Source organism: Canis aureus, chromosome 9 (assembly GCF_053574225.1).
Source record: "Canis aureus isolate CA01 chromosome 9, VMU_Caureus_v.1.0, whole genome shotgun sequence".
NCBI lineage: Eukaryota > Metazoa > Chordata > Mammalia > Carnivora > Canidae > Canis > Canis aureus.
In genome coordinates, this window is record NC_135619.1 from 7889106 (window position 1) to 7916269 (window position 27164).

The 27164-nt window shown below is 44.5% G+C and overlaps 1 long non-coding RNA gene across 1 annotated transcript in view; it reads left to right on the top strand.

The window, feature by feature from the left end:
- Window positions 1-25206, top strand: part of LOC144320020 (uncharacterized) — a 43005-nt gene extending 17799 nt beyond the window's left edge. Inside the window, exons 4-5 of the long non-coding RNA XR_013385614.1 lie at window positions 9047-9136; window positions 25086-25206. This is a non-coding gene — a long non-coding RNA (uncharacterized LOC144320020). The remainder of the gene's footprint in view (window positions 1-9046; window positions 9137-25085) is intronic.
- The last annotated feature ends 1958 nt before the right edge of the window (window positions 25207-27164 follow it).

Consider the following 27164-nt stretch of genomic DNA (forward strand, 5'->3'; position numbering starts at 1 on the left):
ATGTCACATAAACAGGTTTGATGCATCTAATAACATGGCAAAACAAACAAACAAACAAACAAACAAAGTAATGAGATCCTGGGGAGGCCAAATGTGATTGTGTCCTAGGGGTTGGGGTGGGGGGTGAGGGGGATGGAGCGTTAAGAGGATTTCCACTTCTTCCAGAGAGGATGTGGGGCGAACACTGAACAGAATACACAAGAGTTTTCTAGTTGTATCCTGCTCGTTCACTCACTTACATTGCCAGCGGCAGAAATTTGCTTGCCAGGCAGAAAAACAGCCTCACTGGCCCAGCACTAGCTAGAAAAATCAGGATGGTGTCAGGGAAGTACTGGAGCCCACCTGGGCAGAGAGCTGGCAGTAGATTGGGGCAGCAGAAGGCCTGGTTCCTGAGGCTCCCTCTTTTCCAGGACTTCATGGCCCATGGTATAAAGATTAAGACTGTGGATTCTAAAGCCAAACAGGCCCAATTTTAATCTGCCTCCACCACTTACTGCTCTGTGACTCTGTGAAATTTATTTGCTTTCTCTCTTTGTGTTCTCATCTCTAAAATGGACATAATAATATTACCTAATTCTTAGGGTGGGTTAAAAAGATACAGTACATGTAAAAGGACTTAAAACTGGGTTGATACATACTAAGTGTTTAAGAAATGTTGGATGTTATTTTGAAGACTAGAGGAAGTTGCTTCGAGGAGCAGCGTTGCTGTTTTGGGAGTTGGGGAGAATTTAGGGAATGGTAGGTTCTAGGGGACATGTGTGTGTGTGTGTGTGGTGTGTGTGTGTGTGTGTGTGTGTGTGTATCCCGTCTAACCCACTATGAGCTTTTGCAGTCTGAGTTATTAAACACTCTATATCAGCTTTCTGTTGCTGTGTAATAAATCAAAATGGAGTGGCTTAAAGCATACCTTCATCAACCTGATTCTTACAAGCTGGCAATTGGGAATTTGGGCTGGGTTCTGCTGATGGTTCCTCTGTAATCAGCTGCTAATCAGCCAGATGGTTGTGCTTCTGGGTGTTAGCTGGACGCCAGCTGGAAAAACAGGTCAGCTGCGCCTTCCATCATTCATCTGGCTGGCTTGGGCTTGGGAGCCCAGAGGTATGTTTTTCACACACTGCCTGTTCACCGAACTCACCAGAAGAGGCACAAGGGAGGATCTGAGTTTCTACCCTTTCTTGCAGACACCCACTATCAGTCCAGGCAATGGAAACTCTCAAGATAATATGAGTTATAGGGGAAAGGGGATGGTACATCTACACTCTTGAAGAAAAGCAACAAAGGAAAAAAGTGCAGCAAGGGATGCAGATTTAATAAACCAGACAGATTTAAAATAAGCATTGGAAAAACCCCTCAATAGCATAAGAGAAGATTTTGGAAACCTTAAACAGGAACAGTCAAAGAAAAATGGACTAAGGATGCTAGGACTGAGAAATGTAACTGATAAAACCAGGAGCTCAATGGGTCCCTTGGAAGCAGAATGGGTACAGCCACAAAAATGAACAACTGAAATGAGAGACAAGGTTAAGAACTCTCCTGGAAGATTTTAAGAAGGATGAAAAGAGTTGAAACTATAGAAGTAAAGGCTAAGCGAGATGGAGGATAAATAAGTTCACATCTGTATGTGAGGAATCTTAGAAGGGAAGAACACAAATAAGTGAAGGAGAGGAAATCCTTGGAAAAAAGCAATAAAAATTTTTCCAGAATTAAAGGAGAATGTGGTAGATTTTGCAGTAATAGCCCCCAAGTTATTTCATCTCCCTACACCTATGACCTCTGGTGGTCCCCTCTACATAGATTCTAGGCTTGGCCAAGTGACTTGTGTTAGCAGATAGGACAAGAGGAGAATGATGCAAGCAGAGACTTTAAATATGCTTCCCATTGGGGCTTGCCATCCTGTATTGCTTTTATTTTATTTTATTTTATTTTATTTTAGATTTTATTATTTATTTATTTATTTATTTATTTATTTATTTATTTGAGAGAGATAGAGACAGAGAGAGAATGAGTGGGGCAGGGAGGAGCAGTGGGAGAGAGAGAGAAGCAGGCTCCCCTCTGAGCAGGGATCCCGAGATGGGGCTCTATCCCCAGACTCTGGGATCATGACCTGAGCCAAAGGCGGACACTTAACTGACTGAGCCACCCAGGCACCCCCTGTGTTGCTTTTAGAAGCCTAAGCTACAGTATGAACAAGCCCACCCAGGCCAGATGGATGTTGAAAGACAAGTGGCCCAGTTTTGACCCATTCTTCCAGCTGGCATCTAGCTAACACCCAAGAAGCACAACCATCTGGCTGATTAGCAGCTGACTAGAGGAACCATCAGCAGAACCCAGCCCAAATTCCCAAATTGCCAGCCTGTAGGAATCAGGTTGATGAAGGTATGCTTTAAGCCACTCCATTTTGATGTGTTTATTACATAGTAACAGAAAACTGATATACAGTGTTTAATAATTCAGACTGCAAAAGCTCATAGTGGGGTACACAGGAGAGACTTACACATACACACACCCCCCTTTAGGATGCAAACATAAAAGTCAAAGGAAAAATTCTAAAATCTTTTGGAGAGAAAAAAAGCAAATCAAAGGAAGAGGAATCAGATTGGCGTCAGGATTCTCAACAATCCTGAATAAAACAAAATTAATAGTATTTTTGAAGTATTAGAAAAAAAGAACTTCCCATCCAGAATTTTAGATCTACTCAATCATTAAAATATAATGGTCAAAATAAAGATATTCTCAGACATACCACGCCTCAGAGATTTAACAGAGAAAAACTGCTTGAGAAAAATCATTAAAAGAGTTCTTTCAGGAAGAAGAGAGCTGAAAACCAAAGACTATGGATATAAAAGTGAGAAAATAAACCAATAAACTTAAGTTTTATCTGAAAGGAAGGAAGAAAGAATGGAAGGAAGAAAGGAAGGAAGAAAAGGAGAGAGGGAGGAGTGGGCATATTCTTAGTAATCCAGAAGTAAAATTGTGGATGATAGCAACAAGGAAAAGCTGGATGTCATCATGATTAAGCAGTAGGACTTTTGAGCCAGATGCTTTGGGTCGAAATCCTGCCCTGGCCATTCTAGCTGGATGACCTTAGATGAGTTACTTCATCTCTCTGGGCCTTGGTTGTAAAATAGGACTAATAAAACAGAACCCGTAGGATAGGATTCTTTTGAGAATTAAAAGCCCTAGTTTTAAAACCCTTAGATTTGTACTCGGTTTATAATAAGCTTTCAGTAAATGTTTGATGTTGTTATTAATATGAAGAGGAGGCTAAAGGGAAGTGGGAAATAGAGAATTAAAATAAAGGGACCAAAGGAACCACATTCATTGAGATAGAAAATAATGATATGAGGACTATGATGCAAAGCAGCAGGGAGAGAGTCCCACCCCTGCATTCCAAGGAGGGGGGCAGATCCTCAGTGAGTATTGGCTCATGTTCTCCGAGGGAAGTAGAGTCCCAGAAGAAGGATGCTAAGGTGCCAAGATTCCTGAGCCTGTGTGTGGTACAGTCACAGCAGTACTCCTGATCTTCAAGGAGCTATGTGAGCTTGAAAGATGACAGCAATGACCTGGGGACCAATTGCCCGAGGGCCTTTCCTGAATAGCCCCCTCTACAAAGGAACTTCAAGACATTCCCACCTCCCTGGGGGAAGGGCAGGATGAGAGAGCACCCTAACGATGACTCAAATCGAATTTCCCACCTGTTTAGGTGCGTGGGAGCCTCAAAATCAGCTTCATTAAAGAACATGTGATGTGTCTCGCACGCTCTAGTTTGTGCAGTAGGACTCAGGTATCTACTACAAAAGCAGTTCTTTAGTTTCCTTCTTTCTTCCACATTCCTTCGTCTTCCTTTAACCCAACCTTGTAGTAGTTACATTTGAAGTCATTTGTGGGAAAGAATACTATTTTGACTGGATTCAGGATATGGTGTTAATTATTCAAAACACCTGTGACATAGCTGAACCCTTTTTTTTTTAATTTTTTATTTATTTATGATAGTCACACACACAGAGAGAGAGAGAGAGAGGCAGAGACATAGGCAGAGGGAGAAGCAGGCTCCATGCACCGGGAGCCTGATGTGGGATTAGATCCCGGGTCTCCAGGATCGCGCCCTGGGCCAAAGGCAGGCGCCAAACCGCTGCGCCACCCAGAGATCCCTGAACCTTTTAATCATGTCAGCGTTCTCATGCTTAGCGCCTGCTTAGCTAGTATCCCAAGGCTCAAGTTAGTGTCTCTGGTGAAGAGATCTTTTTGAAACTTAACTTGGAAGTCAGATAGAATATTTAGGGTCTCAATTCAGTAGGAAAAGGGATGGTGATCAGAATTCAAGATCCTCTTACAAACCTTCTTGAAGAGGTGACCATCATCACTACCCCACTGATGCCATTCTTCCGGTTCTGTGTCTGATTCAAAAACCAGCTCTGATTATTTAACAATGCCCATTGGCACCAAATGCTGCCTTCTGTGTTCCTAATTTTACCAGTCACTAGGTCTCTGATCAGTTGCATTCTGACAGCGGTTTTGTAGAATCTTGCTCAGTCACAATGGCCATGTTATTTGGGAGATTCCTGACTCACTCTAATATCCCACTGGACTTTTAAAATGTGTTATCAGAGGATCCCTGGGTGGCTCAGCGTTTTGACGCCTGCCTTCAGCCCAGGGCGTGGTCCTGGAGTCCCGGGATCGAGTCCCATGACGGGCTCCCTGCGTGGAGGCTATGTCTCCCTCTGCCTGTGTCTCTGCCTCTCTCTCTCTCTCTCTCTGTGTGTGTCTCTCATGAATAAATAAATACAATCTTTAAAAAAAAATGTGTTATCATAGAAACTGGCCAGTTTCCTGAGGACGTGTAGCTCTGAAAGTCTATGACTCTGTATTGTGTGATCTTGGACAAATTACTTAACCCCTTCAACAGTTACCTTGTCTATAAGGTTGAAGAAGTAATAGGATAAATTTTGAAGGGTTATGATGAGAATTAAATGAGATAATACATGTGAAGCACCTAGCAAAGTGATTTGCTCATGGTAGCTTATAATAAGTGCTAAATAAATTTTTGTTACACGTAGCATTGGTGAAAAGGGAGAGGTTTGTATCAGACAGGGTCAAACTGCGAAAACAGAAATCATGCTTTATCTTTTGAGAATTACAGGTCTAATATAGAGGATTAGGGCCTACATAACCATGAACAGTGGGTCAGAAAAGCCATCCCCTACATTTCAGTCTGAAGAGCTCAAGTGGGTGCTTCTCATGAGCTCACCAGAAATCATGGTAATTCTCAACAATCCTGGGGCATCTCTGTCAATAATCTAAGTCATGGTGAAAGCATAACACTCAAGAGCTTGCTGCCATGTCTGGTTGCCACTCCCTGCAGAGAGTAAGGCCTCACCTTCTCTCCCACCTGTGGTCTCAGATGAGAGCCCTTCAGTGGCTGTTGACCCCAACCAGGAACCATAGAGGGAAGAGGATTCTGGGACATGCAGTTCCAAGGCTTTGTGTACGTCCACACTAAAGCCTTGGCCAGAGTTCCTATCAAGTACTGGTTAAATTTTTTCATCTTATTTCCACTCTGTATAGAGATACAAATGAGCAAAGAGTTCAGAGACAAAAACAAAACAAAACACAAAAATCTAGTTAGCAGCCAAGTGAGTAGTCCTGGAATAAGACTTTTTGATGTAATCTTTTTTATATTTATTTTATTTATTTTATTTTTTTATTTAGTTTTGACGTAATCTGTCTAGACTTTTCCAGAAAGAACTCTGCTTATGACCTGGGGATGGATTTCTGGTGAAAAGAATGATTGTATTTCCATAGCAGCTTTCAGGTTGTGAAGAACTGCTATGATCATTATTTTCATTTTCACCCTCACTACAACCCTGTGGGGTAAATATTGTTACTCCAGGTCACAAGTGGGAAAACTCAGGCTCAGAGGCTCTCCCGGCCAAGGCCTTCTAAGCTTGCTCTTCAGAACTTGCCCTACTGTGATATCCCTTAATGTAAATAAAGAAATGAGTAAATTAAATAATTAACTTAAAAAAAAAAAGCCAGCAAACAAGCATCTGGAGAGCCTGTTTGTACCAAAGATTAAAATAATCCAAACACAAAATGTAAAAACTTCATTATTCATGCTTAAATGTTTCAAATATATAAGTAATAATGGTCTTCTGTCAAGTTGCCATCAGACCAACAGAATATTAAATGCAGGCAGGACTTTACAGCTCAACCTCAACCTCCCAACTCCAGGAAAGCTTCATTTCTTGCCTCAGGCATAGGAATTGCAAATAATGTATTTGGAACTTAAATGTAAGTACTTGGACTCTAAGCCCCATTGATGGTTATGGACAAGTTGCCATGAGCTTGGTGTATTGCCATGGTAGTATTTTTTGTTTTGTTTTGTTTTTTGCTTTTTAAAGATTTTATTTATGTATTCATGAAAGACACACACACACACAGAGGCAGAGACACAAGCAGAGGGAGAAGCAGGCTCCATGCAGGGAGCCTGGTGCGGGACTCGATCCCAGGACCCCGGGATCACGCCCTGAGCCGAAGGGAGACACTCAACCGCTGAGCCACCCAGACGTCCCATTGCCATAGTAGTTTTTTAGCTCTTGAGATTAGCTCTGAAAGTTTATACTGTTCTTTTCCCACTGCCTGAAGGAATTAGGGCTATCACGAGCCTTTATACTAGACCATAAGTCTTTGATTAAACCTCAAGGCTCTTGCACAAAATTTTGGCCGACAGGAATGTAATCCAGGGCAGGAAGCAAGCCTGAAATGGGTGCTAGGCGGAGAGTTCCAGTACGCCTCAAACATGCTGAAAACAGCTGCACCAATTAAAAGGCAATTAAATGTGTAATAAATGGAAATGCTACAAAATTGTTCTGTAGAAGAGTCTAACTGGGAATTGCCGGGGTGTACTCAGTGAGAGAGAAATGCGTGCCAAGATGAAGGTTACCCGTCTTTTAGCTGATGTGCTACTCTGCGATGCCAGTTAAAAAAACAACAGCTCAAAATCAGTTCTTTTCACCGTGTGTGAGAAAGGAATGCAGAGCCCAGATGGGGCTGGGCTCGATCTGGAAGGGACTCAGTGGACAGCTGATTAGGACCCCAGGGGCCCCAGACCCTGCCAGCCTAAGCATGCCCTGGTGTGAGGGACAGGACAGAAGCAAGAGGAAGATGGAGATGGTGTTTTGAGCCAGTAAAATGAGCCAGTAAGGAACTGCACAGACTGTAGAAGGCAATGCTCTTCCTTTTGGAGAAGTGCCATCCCATCTTTCCCGTCTGATTTCATCACTCCAGAGTTGAGGGGAAAGATGCTCAGGTGAAATCCTGATGCATCAAATGTGTATCACCCAGTTCTATATTGCTGGCCTCTCTTGGGCACCAGGTACCAGGGTGAATCAGTCCTCAAGCAGAGAGACAGACCACTGTTCATCACGGGATAAAGGGTTTATTATAGAAACGAGACCTAACTTAATCATGGCAGGATCTGTGGGTGCGAAGGTCCAGGAGTGAAGCTGGAGGATCAGAGGAGTCAATATCCAATCTGTATGAGATGCCAAGCACATCTGACCTTGAAAACAAGGCTTAGCAAAAGAGGATATCATGGAAGGTTTGTGGACAGCTATGCCTCTGCGGGTCTGCCAGCAAGTATATGGGGAAGGGCCTGGAACCATCCTTGGTCGACAGGTCAGCAGTCAGGAGGGAGAGCTGAACACAGGGGAGGAGAGTGAGGATGAGCTGCAGCCCACCGGCACTGCATCTCATCTTGATGACCTTCAGCAGGTAACAGATGGTGCTTCATTTCCACCTTTCAAATTCCATGCAAGTGCCTCTTGGGGCCAGCTCTCAACCGGAACTCTCTAAGAATGGGCTTTGAGCAGACAGTTTAGTGGAGGTGGCAGAGAACAAATTGCCCCACAGTCAGAGTAGTTGTGACGGGAATGACCCGGCTTGGAGCTGAGATTCTAGGGGCCCATGGAGGGTGGGAGAGGGCGGAGGGAGAAGAGAGAAGGAAAGAGACCGAGAACCAGGACAAGATATTGAAGGGGCAGGTCATAGACAAGTTGGGTGATCTTGACAAGTACATTTCTGAGAAGATAAAATTGGCTTTATTTCACCATGAGTGCTGAAGCAATGCTCATTCTAAGCACTCTGTTGTGTTGGCTTGAAGCAGAGGCATGTGGATCCTAGATGTTAAAAGGGTTCTCACTCATTAGAGTGTCTTGTAACCTGGTCTGTGAAATCAGGACTACTCCTTGTCAAAGCATCATGACAGGGAACAACATACAGAATTGGCTGCGGCCACTCCAATTCAAGTGTCTCCCAACAGTAGAAATTTTCTCTACCTCAAACTTTAGAATGATAATAAAAGAAGGTGCTCAGTTACATTATGGACCCATTTTGTACAAGTAGATAGATCAAGACTTATAGATACAGAAGAAAGCACTCTCTAAATAAAACTACAATGTGTTCATCAACTACCATTTCTTTCTAACCCAAGCATTAACTACAAACTCGGGTTATTATATTAACTCAAGTGTGAGTATACACTTGCCCAAAAATGGATAGGGAGATATTTTTGTACGGGTTGTCTGGATCTTGCAGGTAGTAAATTAGAATGGCAAATCTCTATGAAGGCAGGCTTAGGCTACAAATCCTCATAGGAAATCTTTTGTAAAATTTCCAACCAGAATCCATGTCAAGATGGGTCAGCTTCCTTATTTTCCTTTGCAGGTGACGTGACTCCCTTTTCTGCGGTACCTATTCTCTAGGGGTAGGCTCTTGAGGGACCTAAATATAAATGAAGTCTCTCACTCCCCCACTTTGTGGGGCCTACGTGTGGGTCTCCTGCCCCCAGCACTGCCATTTGCCCCTGAGCCTCTTAGTTCCTGAAATGGGGCTCCTATTCTGGTGTATAGCTCTGCCGGCAGCTCCCTCTTGGAATTTCCCTACTTTCTTCTGAATTCAACCATGCATTAAAAAAAAATACTCGCTATACTTTATGCTGTGTTTTCAGGCATTTGGTATGATTTGTTCACTGGTTTTAAAATTGCAGATTTCTGGAGAATGAAACTGCCAGGACGATCACTAGAATGCATTTCAGCCCACAGGATGCTACACGCTGCACCACCCTCTGACTGGGATTGTAAGTCTTACCAGGAATCTGAGAAGAACAGGCCTGGGGAAGAGAGAGGTTTCCTTGTGTCTCATCCTTGAGGAATGTGGGGGTGGGGGAGTCTCCCCATCTCATCATCCTAGATGCCTTCTATTGTCAGAGATCTCCAGAATTGTTCTTGAGCTCGCACTCTCTATGTTTATTGATGGTGATAAACCGAATCATTACAAATAATTTTGAAGGTAAAGGACGAAGTAGCTCTTGGTTTAGGCATCTCCGTGCTCAGTTGTGGTTTTGAAGCTCCAAATTAATGATCTGTTGCATGATGGAGATGAGCTCTGGGGAATTCCTCGATCTAGCAGACCATCTGCTCTTCTCTCTGGGTGCACTGAAGATAATCCCAGCCTACCAGTCAACATGCCTTTTTAGATTAAAAACCAGTCAGTACCTAGAATAAAGGAACAGGAATGGAAAATCAACTTTTTTTCCCACTCCCAGTTGGAAACATTCAAATGAAGACTTTGAATTGCTCTTCCTTTTCATTTTATTTGGATGTTCCTTCCATGAAAGTGATAAGCACCTCTTACCTGAGGAAGATATGAAAATGGAAACAAAATTCACTCAATCAATACATATTTATTGTGCATCCTCTATTTCTATATTAGGCATGGAAAGGAAAGGCCTCATAAGACAGGGCAGAAAAGCAAAGGAGACTGGCAGATAATGGACTATTCTGGACCTGTGTTTGCTAATCCAAGAAGACCTGGTTCAAATCAGGGACTGAGTACCCTCAGTGAGTGTACTCTTGCTTGTGTGCAGCATCAGTGTTGAGACAGGAGAATGGGGTTGGAGAGAGGGGCAGATATATTGCCCCAGGGATCCCTGGGTGGCGCAGTGGTTTGGCGCCTGCCTTTGGCCCAGGGCGCGATCCTGGAGACCCGGGATCGAATCCCACGTCCGGCTCCCAGTGCATGGAGCCTGCTTCTCCCTCTGCCTGTGTCTCTGCCTCTCTCTCTCTCTCTCTCTGTGTGACTATCATAAATAAATAAAAAATTAAAAAAAAAATCTTAAACTATATTGCCCCAGTCTCCCAGAAGAATATTCTGTTGAAAACCTGATGCAACAGTCAAAAGTACTTGGAATCACATAATATAAGAAATAAGTCATGGTTCTATTTATCCTATGACAGTGTAAATAAATCACATCTTCACAAGCATAGAAAATAAATACAAAGAAAGATTATGAGAGCTATTTTGTACTTTTAAGTTCTAAATGTAACTTGTCTGCACCTCTTTTATCGTTTTATGTTCTTTTCAAATCTACCTGATCGGCGGAGAAGTAGAGGCTTCTCAGTTTCCCTCATGCTCTGACACTGTGCCTACCTCCCTACCATCTCAGTGCCACCATCCCTTCTCCTGAGCTCCACTGTCTTTGCTTCCATTGGTGTTCAACCAATAGTAGGAATTATCCTCGAGTTTCGAGCACGACCATTTCAAACCAAAACTCTCTAGAACACTGTGCTCTCTCTCCTAATAAAGGAATGCTTGTGAGTAGGGGTAACATGAGATTAAGCAAAATTGGTAGAGGTGATCTTGAAACCTGGGGCAGTATTGATCTATTCAGCTCTGTATCTCCAGGACTGGTTTCCAGTGCCTGGAAAGTAGTGGCTGTTCAATAAATATCTGTTAACTAAATGAATGAATGAGTGAGTGAGTGAGTGGATAAGGAGAGAAGGAGAGCTCGAAGAAAGTCTATTGCAGGGAAGTTTATGGGAGTCCCTGCCAGAAGAAGTGTCTCCCCCTGCCAAGCAAGATCTTTTGGGATGAACGGGTTTCTTTAGGACATCTGGAAGGATGTGGATCTGCTGCCTGCATAAGACCAGTGAAGTCCTCTCAGGTCCCTGACACCTGAGAATAGCTGGACATGATCACAGGCCCTAGAAACTCTGATCATTAAGAAAGGCAGGGATCTGAAGATGGCAGGAAGTAAAAAATGTGTGTGGAGGGCAATTGGCACTCCTCCTCCTGCACCATTGGTGGTCTTGGCAGCAGCGCCACCATCACCAGGCAAAACCAATTCAATGTTCACACTCTGCACACTGTCCTGCTGAATGCCACAGAGAGGAAAAGCGACTGACACTACAGTCTCCACTTGGGGCACCAAGTCCCTCTGGGTAGGGACCCCGAGTGCAGTTAACACAGCTTGTCTGCACTTCCCCAGCTCCTTGAAGAGATCCTGCAGCCCTCCCCCTTCCCAAGATCCTAATTAAGTCATAAGTTGATGATAACAAAATTAATAACCAACAAATATTTATATGCAAAAAACAATAAATACACAAACATAAAGAGAGACTAGCATATAAGCCCATATGTTGGTATCCAGACAAACTGCAGTATTTTCCAGCAGCGGAGCAGCAAGGAAGGGTCAGTGATGAGGGAGAGGGGGATGGGCCAGGAAGGAAGGTATCTAATGGGGTAGGAGTTAGGAAACACAGTACTGAATAAAACTTGCCCAGTCAGAAGATTTCCCTAAGCTGGGCTCTTTGAAATATTCCCATTAACCAAGATAAAGCACCCACAGATGCTCAGCCAGTCTCAGCAGTTGATTAGCAGAACATTAAATGTCTTCATTATGGAAAGAGATACTTTCTCATTCAGAAGCAATAATGAGCTATTTCCCCTTGATTCCATCGGGAGGGAGGGTAGGGGACTTCCATAATTTTTTCCCTCTGCGATGTTGATGTGGTGGTAAAGTTAAAAGTTAAGTGTTAATGGTAAAAGTTAAAGAGGCCTGTCCACCTCCACTTACCCACTCGCGCCACAGCTGAGATAGTTGTCTCACCCAGCCTCCTCCATGAATTCTGACGCCCTTAAATTCCTCATTTTACTGCAAACTGACTTATCTTCTCCAGCCCTGTCACTAAATGATTTTAAAATATATTAAACTATTTTAAGAATATCATGACCCTAAATTTTTACCAAATACTAAAAAAAACAACCCACAGACAAGCTGTAAAATAATATATCTTTTTCCTTTAGAGATTGGCAGAGATTAATACACTTTTTTAGATTAATATACTCTTAAAGAACAAAAGGATGCCTCTATTCCAAGATAATTCTTCTCATCCATTTTTTAAAAAAAATTTTTTAAAGATTTTTATTTATTTATTCATAGAGACGCAGAGAGAGAGAGAGAGAGAGGCAGAGACAGAAGCAGGCTCCATGCAGGGAGCCTGACGTGGGACTCGATTCAGGGCCTCCAGGATCACGGCCTGGGCTGCAGGCGGCGCTAAACCGCTGCGCCACCGGGGCTGCCCCCCCCCCCCCCTTTTCTTTAAGATTTTATTTATTTATTCATGAGAGACACAGAGAGAGGCAGAGACAGAGGCAGAGGAAGAAGCAGGCTTCTCGCAGGGAGCCTGATGCAGGACTCGATCCCAGGACCCTGGGATCATGACCTGAGCTAAAGACAGATGCCACCCAGGCTTCCCTCTACTCATTCTTTAAGACTCAGCTCAGAGGTCCCCACATCCAGGACCTCACCCCGACCATACCCATACCAATCTCCCCTTCCAGACTGGGACAGTTGTCCTTTGTTGGTGTTCCCAGAACATCCTGCATCCTGCACCATGGAAACTCTCTGTTAGTTTATCCATGCATGTGGTTTTCTCCTGCACTGGATTGTGTGTTTTCTGTGTTGCCCTACTGATCATCCCAGGGGCAGAGAGAAGAGCACTACTGTGTGCCTCAGAGATCTGAATTCCAGTCTCAGCTCTGCTAGTTACTTTCTATGTGCCCTTACCTCTCTGTGTGCCAGTCTGCATCATAGCAAAATGGAACTGATAATCTTCACATTGTGCTCTTACCCAAATGGTTTAAAATTCATCATTATAGTTGTGGTTGGGGAAACTGCAGGCAGGACCCCCCCAGGAGTGCTTAAATATACTCTCCTCCTAACAATGTCCACCCTTCCAGCCTTCCTTCCATAGGCTCGACAAGAGAGCTGGCTGCCTGCAAGGAGACAGGTGCAGAACACCAGGCTTGGTACTCAGATCAGGCATTATACTGAGGTTGGTGGGGGCCAGGGATTTCCTGGGGGAGCCCCAATTTAATTTTTTAACCCAGATGATTAAATAAATAAGCATATTTAAATATCATTAGCACTTATGCTTTTGTAGCATGCATGTAAACAATTCCTAAACCACAAAGAGAAATCCTTTTTTATTTTTTTATTTTTACTGGAGTTCAATTTGCCAACATATTGCATAACACCCCGTGCTCATCCTGTCAAGTGCCCCCCTCAGTGCCCGTCACCCATTCACCCCAACCCCCACCCATCTCCTCTTCCACTACCCCTTGTTCGTTTCCGAGAGTTAGGAGTCTCTCAAGTTCTGTCACCCTCTCTGATATTTTCACGAGAAATCCTTTTTTAGATCACACGGGCCAGTTTGGGGTTGGAACAATTATTGTTCTGTGTATGCACCAAATCAAGGTAGTAAATTGGTATTGTGATTTATAAACTGCCCTTAATCAACACCACCTAATTAAGGAGATGGAGTTTAATCTCTGGGCCAATCTTTGTGCATTTGATTAGTGTGATTTCATTCCCCCGACACACCGGTAATGAAATTTACTTGCTAAGTTTTTGAGGCTGAGGCTCTGACTTCTTGGAGTGCTCAGCAATGTGAAGTCACTTCCTTAAGGCCTAGAAAAAATGATGATATGCAGTAACAATTTATTGAGCTTCTAGCATGTGTCAGACTCTGTTTTGGCCATTACTTTCATCTCTATAATGACCCGGCAAAGTACCTCTCCCTTTGTACAGACGATAAAACTGGTGCTTATCCGGCTTACTGGTGTGCTGGAGTCAGCTCAGACAGGCCGTAAAATGCCAACAGTGAGAATCTCTTCCTAATTTTGCATTCAGTGACAACACATTGGTCACTTAAAACTGGCCATCGTGGGAGGATTTACACCACAAAAATTGGCACGTGCTACAAATTAGGTCCTTATTTAAGAGTCTGTTGTTCAACATTTAGCAACAGACCACAATTTGCAGCTAATAGCCAACTGAGCCAAGATTCAAACTCTGATCTGTTAGCGAACTCTTGCTGTGTTCCCCTCTGAGACTAGAAGCCACAAGCTGATGTCAGTACCCAGTGCTTCCCTAACGTTCAGAAGCTCTGTGCTCTGAAGGCCACCCCTCCTCCTGTCCGCAACCGAATTCTGCTAACTCAAGATAGGAAGCAAAGTTCAGCCAGGAACTAACCAGAATTACCTTTATTCTGTTTCAGCTGTGGCCAGAAAGGAAAATCAAATGGTGAAACTGTTAGAGAAAAACCAAAGAGGCAAAGACAGTTTGGATCCTGTTTGTTCAGTGTCTGTGAATAAATGCAAAGGAGGAACTGAATAAACCATTAGCTCCCAAATGCTTTAGGAGCCCCACTGGAGAGCTCTTTCACTTGGCAGTGAGGAGAAGGACCCAATGGAAGCCTTAATCAACACCACTTAATTAAGGAGATGGAGGTTAATCTCTGGGCCAAGTGTCCATCTGCTTCCCATTTCCAATCATTTAGCACACATTAGAAGTGAACACAATATAAACTCAGGACGACCTCAGCAATGGATTACATTTCTAAGACAGAAGAAAGACAAGAAACGAGCTTCAAAAAAGATGGCAGAAAAGGCCACATGTTCTGCTAAAATCTAGCACAGACTGGAGTCAGACATTGAGAAAATTACCTTTAATGGATAGTTTTGTTTTTTAATGACTTTGAACTCTTCCGCTGGCTGAAATGATCAATACCCTAGGCGATATTTAATAATCATGCATATTCATTTTGCGTGTATTTTATAGTCCTTTTCTTTGTATATTATTTCCATCTTTGGTTTTAAATTGTTAATTCTTTGAGGATAGGGGTCGTATCTATTAAGTCCTTATAGTAATACATTGAGTGCTCCTTGCATAATAAATGTATTCTAAGACTGAGTGGCCTAGACTGGTGACTGTCTCAAACTTGCAGTGTCAGCCTTCAGAGTCATCCCTCTATCTCTACATGACAGATTCTCCATAGCCCTTCTGCTCCGCTCTTGCTTACTTTGCTTCAAAGTAAGGGAGTGGGGATGTAAGGGTGGAGTGGAAAGAGCACAAGGCAATGTTCTGCTCATGCCCAGTACAGAAACCACCACCTGTGAGCCCTGTGAAATCTTCTGCTTTCTCAGTAGGTAAGAATGTGTGCAATTATCTGCTTAGGAAGAAAGAATGTGTGCAATTATCTGCTTAGGAAGAGTCCAGGTCAAAAGGCTGAGTTCTTGAAAGACATCGGAGGAAGGCTCTCTTTCCAACAAAGGTAGAAAAGTGTGGGCGAGGCCCGTACTTACCTTTTGGAGACTAATAGTGAGCACACTAACAACTTTAATAACAGCAAACCAGGATTTTTAAAGTGTTAGTCACTGAGTGGAATACAAAACAGCTTTAACCCCATGCATACCTGCCCTGATAGAGTTTTTCCTCACCCCTTAGATGAAATCGAGAGCATACTCTCTGGGTTTCAGGTCATTCGTAGGGAAGGAAAAGTCCTATGGCCATGGACTATTACAAAATAACACTATCTCTTAACTCAATTTCCAGCCCGTAAGAGTAAAAAATCCAAACTTCATTAAAAAAAAAAATATTTAAAACACCTTCCTCTCCCAGCTTGGCATGGCTTCATTGGAAAGGACCATGAGGTGGGAGAGGTTGGATGGCTGGTTTCTTCTTTCTTGATTCTGCTCTCTCCCCAACCCAGTCCTAGTTTGCCGGGTGTGACTTCTGTGCCCCTCCAGTGCTGGAAGTGGTGAGGAGGGACAAGACGTAAGGGTGGTTCTTACCTGACAGGTCCAGTCATGAACTGGCACCGCTATCTCTGGGTTTAGCAGATGTTCAGCACTCTCTTTGCCTTATTGCACTGGTGAAAACCTCCAGTAAGGACAATATTGATGATTTCTGATCTCAGGGTTTTTGTTTTGTTTTGTTTTGTTTTGTTTTGTCGGAGACTATCAGATTTATTGTAGTTTGTTAAAAGTTTGTACTATGTTGAATTTCATAAATTTTTTCTATGTCCATTGTGATGATCAAATGACTTTTTTTCTTTATTCTGTTACTGTGTGAATTACATGGATTGACTTTTCAAATGTTAACACGTGCACCCCTGGATTAAGCTGCACTTTTATTATCCTTTCCCAAATCATTAGATTTTAATGATATTATGGATTTTGCATCTATAGTTTTGAGGAAGATTGACTTTTCTTTCTTGCAATGTCTCTATCAGGTTTTACTATCATGATTACGTTGTCTTCTTTTTTTTTTTTTTTTAACGTTGTCTTCTTAAAATGACTTGTGCAGCACATACTCTATATTCTTCTCTGGAAGAGTTTATGTAAGATTGTTTTTATTTCTTCTTTAAGTGTTTGGTGGACTTCACCAGTGAAAACATTTATCCTTGAGATTTCTTTGTGGGTGAATTTATTTTCTTTTGGATTGCACTGTGGGTTCTTCGGAGATCCTTCCATCACTGGGAACCATTCACCTATAAATCTCTGCTTTAGGGGATGCACTCTCCAGTTGGCTGCCTAAGACCCCTGCATTACTCTGCTTTGTCCGCCATAACAAAATATCATAGACTGGCTGGCTTAAACAATAGACATTTATTTTATCACAGTTCTGGCAGCTGGAAGTCCAAGATCAAGGTGCCAGCAAGATTGGCTTCTGATCGAGGGCTCTCTCTCTTGCTTGCAGACAACCATCTTCTCACTCTGTCCTCAAAAGGCCTTTGCTCTGTGCACACAAAGGGGGAGAGAAAGAGGGAGCTCTGGTCTCATAAGGACGCCAGTCCTACAGATTAGGACCCCTGACCTATGATGTTATTTAGCCTTAATTACTCTCTTCAAGGGCCTGTCTCCAAATATAGTCACATTGAACCTCAATACATGAATTTTAGGGGACATAGTCAGATCCATAACAACCCTGATTCTCTGTGACCACCTCCACACAGACTCCCTTCTGTTCTTTTCCGACTGCTTTTCCAGGTGGCCTCATGGGCAAAGCTTCTTGAATACAGTTCTGCTCTCTCTCCTTCTTTCTTCTTACCTCCAGTGCACAGACAATATCTTCATCTTGAATCCTTCAGTAGAGAGAATGAAAATTACACACAGAGGCCTCTACATTGTTGCCCTATGATGTTTCAGCTAATCTCTAGGCCCTTTAGATTTCTTGTCTCTGAGTCAAATACCTGAGACCTGCTTTCTAGAGGGCTCATCCAAAGCCCTCTACAGGCCCCTTGATGCCTTTATATGTAGGCTTGAGATAAGGCATGAGCCTCCCTCATGGAGGGGGTAAAGAAGCTCACTGACCACTTACTTCCAAATAAAAGCCTCTCTTTTGTTCCCATCTTTGCTTTTGTTCTCTTCAACCTCTTTATAAAGAGGCTGGAGATGAGTAAGGGGCTGAGTCACAAAAGTGGTTTTCACATATCTCCACTTCCAGTTTTGCTTAAGTGGTCTAACTAGTACCTGTAGTGCTAAAGCCTCTGCTGACATTTAGATGATGTTCCATTTTAACCTCCTGTTATATTAGATGGTATGCTATACAAGTCTCTATATTAACAAATTGTATAGATAAGGACTCAGAGACAAACATTTTGTACTGAGGCAATTTCTAAGTCATGCACAACTATTTTAAAATGGCATTCTCCAAAATTTAAGAGTCTATCATCATCCTTCTTTCTGATAATTTCCTGGGCTTATCTCAGAACTTAGAAAATGCCACTAGCACTCAGGATAGATACTTTTACATCTCATGGTGTCAGACTCAGCCTCCATTTCACTTTCCCTTTGAGAGTGAGGGCTTAGGAGAACACGTTACTGCTGTGACATCTCTTGCTCAGACCCCAGGTCCATGGCTTCAGTATTGGAAAGAGACCTCAGTTTTCCCCCAGGCCCTTTACTCATGGCTTCTTGAGAGGCTTTGGCCATTGTGCAGAGGAAATAGATGGGAGCCACAGAAGTACACATAGAGTCTTAAAAAATCACAGAGCAGAAATGAGACTCTAACCCAGTTTGAAGAGCAGGACAAAGGCATTGTAGTATTAGGCTGGGGGGAGGAGGGACCTCCACGGCTGCGCACAGAAGGCAATATCTGGTAGAGGATTAAGGACCACTCTAATGACTTCATTTTAATTTGATTACTGCTGTAAAAACCTATCTCCAAATATCCCATTCTGAGGTACTGGGTAAGGTGGTGGTGTTAGGAATTCAAAATATGAATTTGGTGGGGTGGAGTCACAATTCAATAAATAACAGATGCCATTGGTAAAATCTGCTAGCTTATACTTAGGGCTCCAACCTCAGATCACATGCCTTAATCTGTTCACAGAAGGGACAGGGGAAAAACACGAGTCAGGCCACTTGGCTCTACTCTCCATTATGCTTCCAAAGATCCATATGGCCCTGGGCAAGTCCCTTCCCTTTCGGTGTCTGCTTTGTCCTGTAGAAAATCAAGGAGTTGGATTAAAGTTTCTAAAGTTCTGACCTTCTGTGGTTCTTGAAAAAAATGCAGGAGAGAGCCAGCATCGTGGCAGCCAGGCCCCCTGGTGATCTGAGACACAATTTTGTTGGGGGAAGGACAGAATCACTGCTCCTGTCAAGGCAGAGACTTAAAGCCAGTTAACACCAGGTTGGAGTTAGTGGTTGGGGTTAGTGTTTTTTGAGTACTAAGTAGATTTTCAGGTGGTCCAGCTCTCTTGGAATACAAACTATATATTTTCCTTGGCTGCCTTTCTTCCTCTCATAAGCCAATGAAAGGATTAATGTGGAGAGGCTTCAGTTCTGGTCTTTGAGAGGGCAAGGGAAAGTTAAACAAGAGAACCGATCAATATAGCATCGTTCTGCTCAGAAGGACTTCGTATCACAGGGCATTAAAGCTGGAACCCTCAATGTCACCTGGACTGAGTGCCTTCTTTTATACCTAGTAGTACAGAGACCTCGAGAAGTTTAGTTCATCACTGTCACTGACACTGCTAGTTAGAGGGAACACTGGGATCAGGGCCCAGCTGCTTGGGTATAATACCATACTTCTCTGTCCACAAACAAGAGTATACTGTTGTGTCTGGAGAAATTAGATTGGAAAAATCATTTCTGCTTTTTTTGGTAAACAACTTTGGGAGTGTCTGCCCTTCTCAAGAATTAATTCTCCCACTTGAGAGCAGCAGTGTGATGGTGGTGTGGGCAGTTGGGCAGCCACACTGACCAACCAGACCATTTCCCCTGGAGATTCTAATTAGCAATTCCAGTCCAGCCTGGTCTCCCCCTTCAACACTATAGGTTTGCTGTGGCCATCTTCTACCTGCTGTGTGGACTAACTGGCACACGAGGGTGGTCTCTGGGGGAAGAGGATACACAGATGGAGAGAGCATACTCTCTGGTCTCAGGGGTTTCCATATCCCAGTCTAGTCTTCTCAGAGGCTTGGCTGCTCTTTTGTCCCTAGGGGTCTATAAAACACCTGCATCTCAATATGAAGCACCATCCCCTTTTTACCCCCTAAAACTTGTTTGAATTGAATTAGTGCTGTTTCTTGCCACCAACAATTTTAACTAACATGGTTCCTTTTGATCTTAGGAAAAATCAAACATTCATTTTCTTTCCATTTAGTTTAACGAGTATGCTCTCACTGAGGGCCTGTGTACTCTCCAACTCCTTCCAGAAACCAACGTAATAGCTGTCTCTATCTCTCCCATCCAATCACCTACTTAATCTGGACAGTTTTTCTTTCAACAGGACTCTTAAACCCATTGCTCTTATCTATAAATGATGGCACTAAATTTAGGACCTTATTTTTTCATGCTGGTCATCTGCAATAATCTCTCAACTGGTTGTCTTTATGGTCATCTCTCATTTTCAATTCATTGTCTCTTCAGATGGAGCTCCTGATGCTTGTTTTTATTACCCTGCCTAATGTTAAAGTGGCCGGATCTGCGCTGCTGAGCGGGAGAGTGTCAGGAAGGGGCTAAAACAGTGTGTTACTTTTCTGCTTCTATAGAACAAATTACTATGCATTTAGCTGCTTAAGCAACATCTGTTTATAATCACACAGTTCTGTAGGTCAGAAGTCAGGCCAGCCTGTCTGGGTTTTATGCTCAGGATCTCTGAAGGCCAAAATCAAGATGGTGGCTAGACTAGGCTCTTACCTAGAGGCCCTGGGAAGAATCTCATAAACCATTGAAGTTGTGGACAGACTCAGTGCCTTGTGGTTTTAGGCCTGCATTCTCCCTTTCCTTGCTGGCTGTCAGCTGGAGGTCTCTGCTCCAAGGGGCCACCCATATCCCTTCTCATATGGCTCCTCCATCTTCCAAGCTGCACTGGGGCTTTGAATCCTTCTTGTGTGCTTCAATCCCTTGCCCTTCTGCTACCAGCTGGAGGAAATTCTGCTTTTCCTCTTGTGACCAGATTAGGCCCCTCCTTTCTGATGAATAACCTTAATCACATCTGCAGGATCCCTTTTGCCCAATGACCTGGCATAATTGTGGAAATAGCATCTCATCATATTCCCAGGTTCCATCCACACTCAGATGGAGAGCTTATACAAGGCCAAGGTCATTGTGGTCATTCTTCAAATTCTGCCTACCACAGACAAGGTCATGGGTGGGATTGCTCTTCTAAACAGTTTGGGAGAGGTCAGAGGTGTGAATTTGGACACAGTGCAATGGATGAAAGTATGGTCAATGACTTTAGTCCAAGGGAGGTCAAGGCAGCAGTGGAGCCCAAATTAGAGTCAAGAACTGGACTTTCTATGTTGTGTGTTTGTGGGGTGGGAGAAGCAGTATGAGGAAGGGGAGTAGTGGGAGGGATATGTGCAAAGAGGGGAAGGTGCTGGAAAGTTGTTTGTTATTATATAAGCCTTATGAACAAATGGCTCAATGGGTGTAGAAAGAATATTTCTTTTCTTGAGGGCAGCCAGAGCTCCAGTAGTCACTCTCTGACCAAATTTTCCAAAGACTTCCTCATATTCCTCAGTCTGTCCTTCAAAGGCTTCTCTTTACAGGCTCCTATGTACATTCCAGCCTTATTTCTCACACATCTTTCTCCTGCTGACATTTCAGTAGAATTGGTACATAGTGAAATTGGTAACGTAGTAGAGGATCGATGCCAGCCAACTGTTTCCTGAGAGAAATCACAGGTGGTGCCATTACGTTGCTGAATTTACAGTGATGTGGGGTCTGTCTCCAGTCTTCAGTACCTCAAAAGCTGACCATGCCTGCAGTAGTGCTCAAATGGGCACTCATAATATTTGCCATCCATGATTGCCCTGCTGTGGGCTCTGATCTTTCCCTCTTCTTCACTGGCTAATCTCTGTTACATCTGGAGTTTCTAGCCTCTCAGCTTTGGCTCAGGAGGGGCTCCTTCCTGAGCCGTTGCAAATGTTCCTCCCTTTTGGCAATTGTAGCAGAACCAGCTGCCAATCCAGTCGGAGGGGCCCAGTGCAAAAATGAAAATGTGGGGCTCTTGTTCAGAAATGAAGAATTCTAACTTGGCGGCTGCAGAGCATCGACTCGAGCATGGGCACTATGTCACTGCGCAGGTCCATGCTCAATGAGCTGCCCTCAGTCGAAGGCCCTCCCAGTTTTCCTCATTCCTATTTACATCCATGTAGCAGATTCTCAAAAGTTGCTGCCGAATGACAGCTAAGGATTTCAGATGTGTTTGTATGATACGAAGCTCTGGAAAGTTCTCTAAATCCATAAAACCACAAACATTGCAGAGTTAAGTCTTCGGCTTAATGCACGCTATAAAAAATGCTAACAGACGTGTTTGGTACCTGAAGCAGAAAATGGCAGGTCAGTATAGGAAACGTGATCCAGACTTTGGAGTACGGAATCCTAACGTGCAAGATCATGGAAGCAGCGAATAGTAGGGAAGCCGAGGGACCTCTGTTTGGAGTGGCAATACCTCCTTAGGAAGTAGGGCAGAGTGAAAAGGTGAAAAAGTGAAAAAGTAAAGCCCACCCAGCAAACATCAGGGCCCCTGGGTTTTGGAGACCTGCTTTTCCCAAGGGTGCCAAAGGCATTCTCGAAAGCACCTTGCGATAGTGGTGGCGCCGTGCGGCTGGGGCGGGGCGGGACAGGGAGGACAGACGTTCTGGCTTTAATACAGCAGCTCTGCCATGAGCTTAAATAATTAGCAAGACTGCGTTCTGCCTTCCCACCCGGGCCTGACAGGCGGTGACAGTCGGGGACTGGCTGCCCGCAGATGGATGGGGATTGCCTCCGCCATCTGTCTTCCAAAGGATCCTGTAGGTCCAGCTATTATTTCAGACACTGGCAGGCGGGCAATTGTTCGCAGCCTCTGTGAGGAATAGCTGCTGTCAAGAGTTTGGTGAGTGTTACGACTTCCCACAGACCTGTTTTCAGCTGCTGTGAGACATTAAAACGTGGAGGGGACGCAGGACACAGGGCCAGTGGCTGATCAGGAACTTCTAGGGCTTTCCCCTCACCTGGGTCACTCTATTCCTCTCCCTGTATTGCCCCTTCCTGCTCCTCCCTGCTCCCCTCACCCCGAGCCTCTTCAACCCACCCGCTTGTCTTCCTTTCTCTTCTTTCCTCTTCCTCTCACCAAACTATACACATATCTGAGGAAGAAAAGCAACTGTTGCCTCTGGGAGGCCCTCCCACGCCACGAAGGGATAGGGGTGTTGAGGTAGAATGTGCCAAGGAGACAGGAGTCAAACCACTGCACTTGCCCCCAGAGGCCAGCTCCGGAGTCCCCGGTGACATTACCCCAGGGAAGGAGGGATGCAAAGAGGACCTCCAAAACCACAGAGCAGAGAAGCCAACAAAAGACTTACAGCATGAAATAGTGTGTCAGTCCTGAGGTGGCCAGGAGGTAAGAGACACCAGTTAGAGGACATGGAATCTCATCAAAATCTCTCAAAGGCAGGTGTGAGCTTGAGCACACCCGAGGGCTTCCTGTAATCTGATGATGTCACTCATCAGCATTTTCATTTTCACCCCTTTATGGACCAATTTGAATGACACGATTCAGCCCACAGCGGGTGGGACGTGATGGATGGATTAGAGGCCCACACGCAGCACTCACCTCCGCACTCCGAGGCGCCCTCCTGCACAGACAGGGTTGAGTAGGGCCCCACTGTCCAACCTCCCCTCTGGAGCAGGAGATGTTTCTGAAAGGCCAGCACCTTGAGAACCAAGTTCAAGGGGAGAATGGAATGACTGCTCATTAAGCCTGGTAAATATGGCAAGAAACCCGAAATGCACTGTTTTCCCTTTTTAGTCTCACTTTCCTCCAACCTTCCTCCCCAGCTTCTCCCTCCCTCCTCACCCCCTCCACCCACCACTTCTATCCTGCTCACTAGCAAGGCTTAAAAACAAAACCACAAAAGCCTCCCAGGCTGCTCCGGCTGCAGGAGGTGTCATACATTAAAATCGTTGTATCTCATTAGACAATGTAATCTAAGTTTCCCTACTCCGATTTTGCCAGTAAGAGAATCTGAGGACTGCACGTCAAGGATTACTGAAGTGTCTGTTTTACTCACAATCAACTGAAAGTGTTCTCTACTGGCGTTTTGGTGGCATAAAAAGTTGGCGATCATTTTTGTTTTGTGTTGAGATTCAAGATCAAAGCTGCTCCTAACGTGGTGCAGAGTGTCCAGTGGCTTCCTAGCTAGTGCCCTGCTATTCGGATGCCCACGTGGTCTCTCATGAATCTGAGTGCTTTTGGATGAAAGGAGTCCCTATTTGTGGTTACAACAGGACAGCAGATACAAAGTGGGCTGTTAGGGACAAACCTGGGTGCAGAAAGGCCGACTAGGAGGAGAAGCAGTTCGCTGCAAGCAAGGATGATCACCTCTTCTGGGTGTCTCGAGCCCTAGTTGGACTTGTCACCCATTTGGCACCCAGTGTATTCTACCCAGAAATTTTACTTCTCCTTGTATGAACCTGTCTGTGAGGTCTGGCTTCCTCTTTCCATTCTCCCAGGAGAGATCCACGGGCTTCAATAAGCTTGTTGATCATGACCCCGTTTGGCATGAGAGGTGCTCTTGGCTCTCCCTGGTTTCAGTGGGACACACCTACCCCTCACCCTGGGGGAGAGCCCTCCTGAGAGCTTCAATGCCTCACCTTGGGGGTTAAGGACTGTGCTGGCTTCCTGTCGCTTCTGTAACAAATGACCACAAACTTAGTGGCTTGAACCAAGCAAACATTATTTTACAGTTCTAGAGGTCAGAAGTCCTCAAACCAAGGTGTTGGCAAGGCCGTGTTCCTTCTGGAAACTCTAGGGCAGAATCTGTCTCCTTGCCTTTTCTAACTTCTTGGGGCCAGCTGTGTTCCTGGATTTGTGGCCACTTCTACCTTTGAGGTCAGTAGCTGAGCATCTTGAGCTCTCTCTCTCTGCTTTCCTTGTCATCTAGATTTTTTTCTTAGTGAAACCCACATGCCTCTTTCTTATAAGGACCCTTATGATTACATTGGGCTCATTGGATAATCCAGGATAATCTCCCCATCAGGATAGTCCTGATTTTAGCAAAGTCGGAAATTAGATCATTAGCTGGAAATAAAGGATTTTACCCAGAGACCCGGGGAGAGTGGCACAGGTCTGGGAGCAGTGTGCCAAGATGCCTGAGATGATATCAGGCAGGGTTCAGGCAGAGGAAGAGACCATGCCAGTTATTGGAACGGGAGGAATTTAACATAGATCATTATTAATTGGTAAAAACAGGAGTCAACTGCTAAGAGATCCAGAAGTGGCAGGTGCAACGTTGAGGATCCAGCTCCAGCGTCACAAAGCAGGGGGTGGGGGTGGGGGTAGAAGGGGAATTGAGAACAGAGGCGCAATAGATCTCTAGCAGCATAGATGAATGAAAGGGTTGCCCTATATAGTAGCTAAAGAATTTTATAGTTTAGAAAACCATTATCCCTTCTTTCCTTTCCAGATTCAGATTCCATAGAAAAGGAAAGTACTGAAGAGTTCCGGAAAACACATTGCTGCCAAAGTTGAATGGGGCAGCGGGAACACCTACCCGCCAATGTCATGTGTAAGGCAAAATAAAGGCAGCGACTGTTTATCGTCTTTGTTTATTTGCTTGAGGGAATTTAAGTGGCCCCTGACAACTGCTTTCCACCTTCCAGAGGCTGGAGAAGGAGCCAGCCTCTGGCTGTAATTCAGCTGCTCTAATGGGGGTAGCTAGGAGGCAGCAATCCTAGAGGCAGACGCTGCTGGGGCTGCTGCTGCTGCTGCTCTGAGTGGTTGCTGGAGGCTGGTGGCTGCAGAGCAGGGACCTGGGAGGCTCAGTGGGAGGGAAGCACAGCCATTTGAATCTTGATAGATGTGGATGATCTGCCTGCAAAAATGTGGTCTCAGGTTATACTCCCATTCAATAGCATTTGCTTATCCAGTGTTGTCATCGTTTGAATGCTACCTTTTTAAAAATTTGCATTGCTCAATGAGCGAGGGTATCTTTTCATGTTTAGCTACTTGGATTTTTTTTTTTTCTGTGAACTCCCTTTGGGGTGTTGCATGGGGACTTCAATCAAGGAAAGTTTCATTTATGTAATAAGAGTGTCTTAAGTGCCTAGTAAATTGTAGGTGCTGGTGCAATCCGGTGAACAAAAAATAGCCAGAGCTGAATGCGGGCCAGGTAGCAAAGATGAAACCACAGGTCTGCATACACATTTGGTGGGTTCTCCTTTAGCTGCGGTAGTCAGGGAAGATCTGTCCTAGGAGACACGGAAGTGGAGGATTGATGGATGAGAAATGATGGGCTATGTGAAGAGTTGGGGAAGGAAGTATTCTTGACACGAGAGGCAGCAAGGTGAGGATGTTCAGGTGCACAAGGACCAGGCATGTTGGAAGAGAGGAAGATATGGGCCAATTAGAGCACAGTGAGTAATGAGGGGGCTTTATTCTGGGTCCTGACTGAATTCAGGGGCAGACCTGGGCCCTACATTCCTGGCTTTCTTTTCTTAGGTAAAAACCCTACAGTGAACGAACCGCTAGAAACTCCTAACTCTGGGAAAGAAGCAAAGGGTTGTAGAAGGGAAGGTAGGTAAGGGGATGGGGGAACTGGGTGACCGACATTAAGGAGGACACATGAGGAGATGAGCACTGGGTGTTATACTGTATGTTGGCAAAATGAATTTAAATAGAATTTGAAAAAATGTACAATGAAACTTTCCCCAGTGTCTTTTGTGGGCATGCTTATGGAATTAGGCTCGAGGGGACTTTCAGAAGCTCTCATCTGTCACTAAGTAGGACTACTATGGATCATTCCTTACAAAGAAGGATGAGTTTGAATAGCTTCTGAGAGTAGATTCAGTGCTTTCCCCTAATTGCCCCTTCCTGATGGATGTTTGTTGGCTAGCTCTCATGCTGCCACAGCATGCTGCCTCCTTCTGCTTTAATCCACTTCACCTCAGAGAGGAGGAAGTGAGTAAGGGGGAACAGAGGATGGGGAGGGACCCAGTGGGTAGACTGTGGTGCGCACGCACTCCCTCTTTGGGTCCTTGAGCTCTGTCCTCCAACATCACTAGTGAGTAGTATGTATGTGCCTGAGGGTTGTCTTCTGTGTGTGTGTGGGGGGGGGGTGGAGAATGTGGTGGGGTGCAGAGGACAAGATTGAGTAGGTGAGCTTAGACCACTTCAACATTAGGCTTGAGGAGAGACAGTTATGCCTCCTTCCTGGCCTTTCTCTCGCTTTTGCCCAGGTGACGCACCCCCAGAGGGAAATACTGAGGTGGCTTCCTAGTTCTCCCTGGTCAGGATAATAATGCTGAAGAGTGGGCTGAGGAGTGCTGAGTCTTCCCTGAGTCTGAAAGAATGTCCTCAGATTGCATCCTTCAATCAGATCGGTATCCTGTCTCTCTGATTCCAGAGAGATTCTAATTATCATTCTTTTTGCATTTACTCAGTGAATTCTTAAGACCTCTGCCATTTCCGTGGCCCTCTCCATGTTAATCTTATGTTAGGACAACCAGAAACAGACCTGAATGTGCCTCCACTCAGGGGAGAGCAT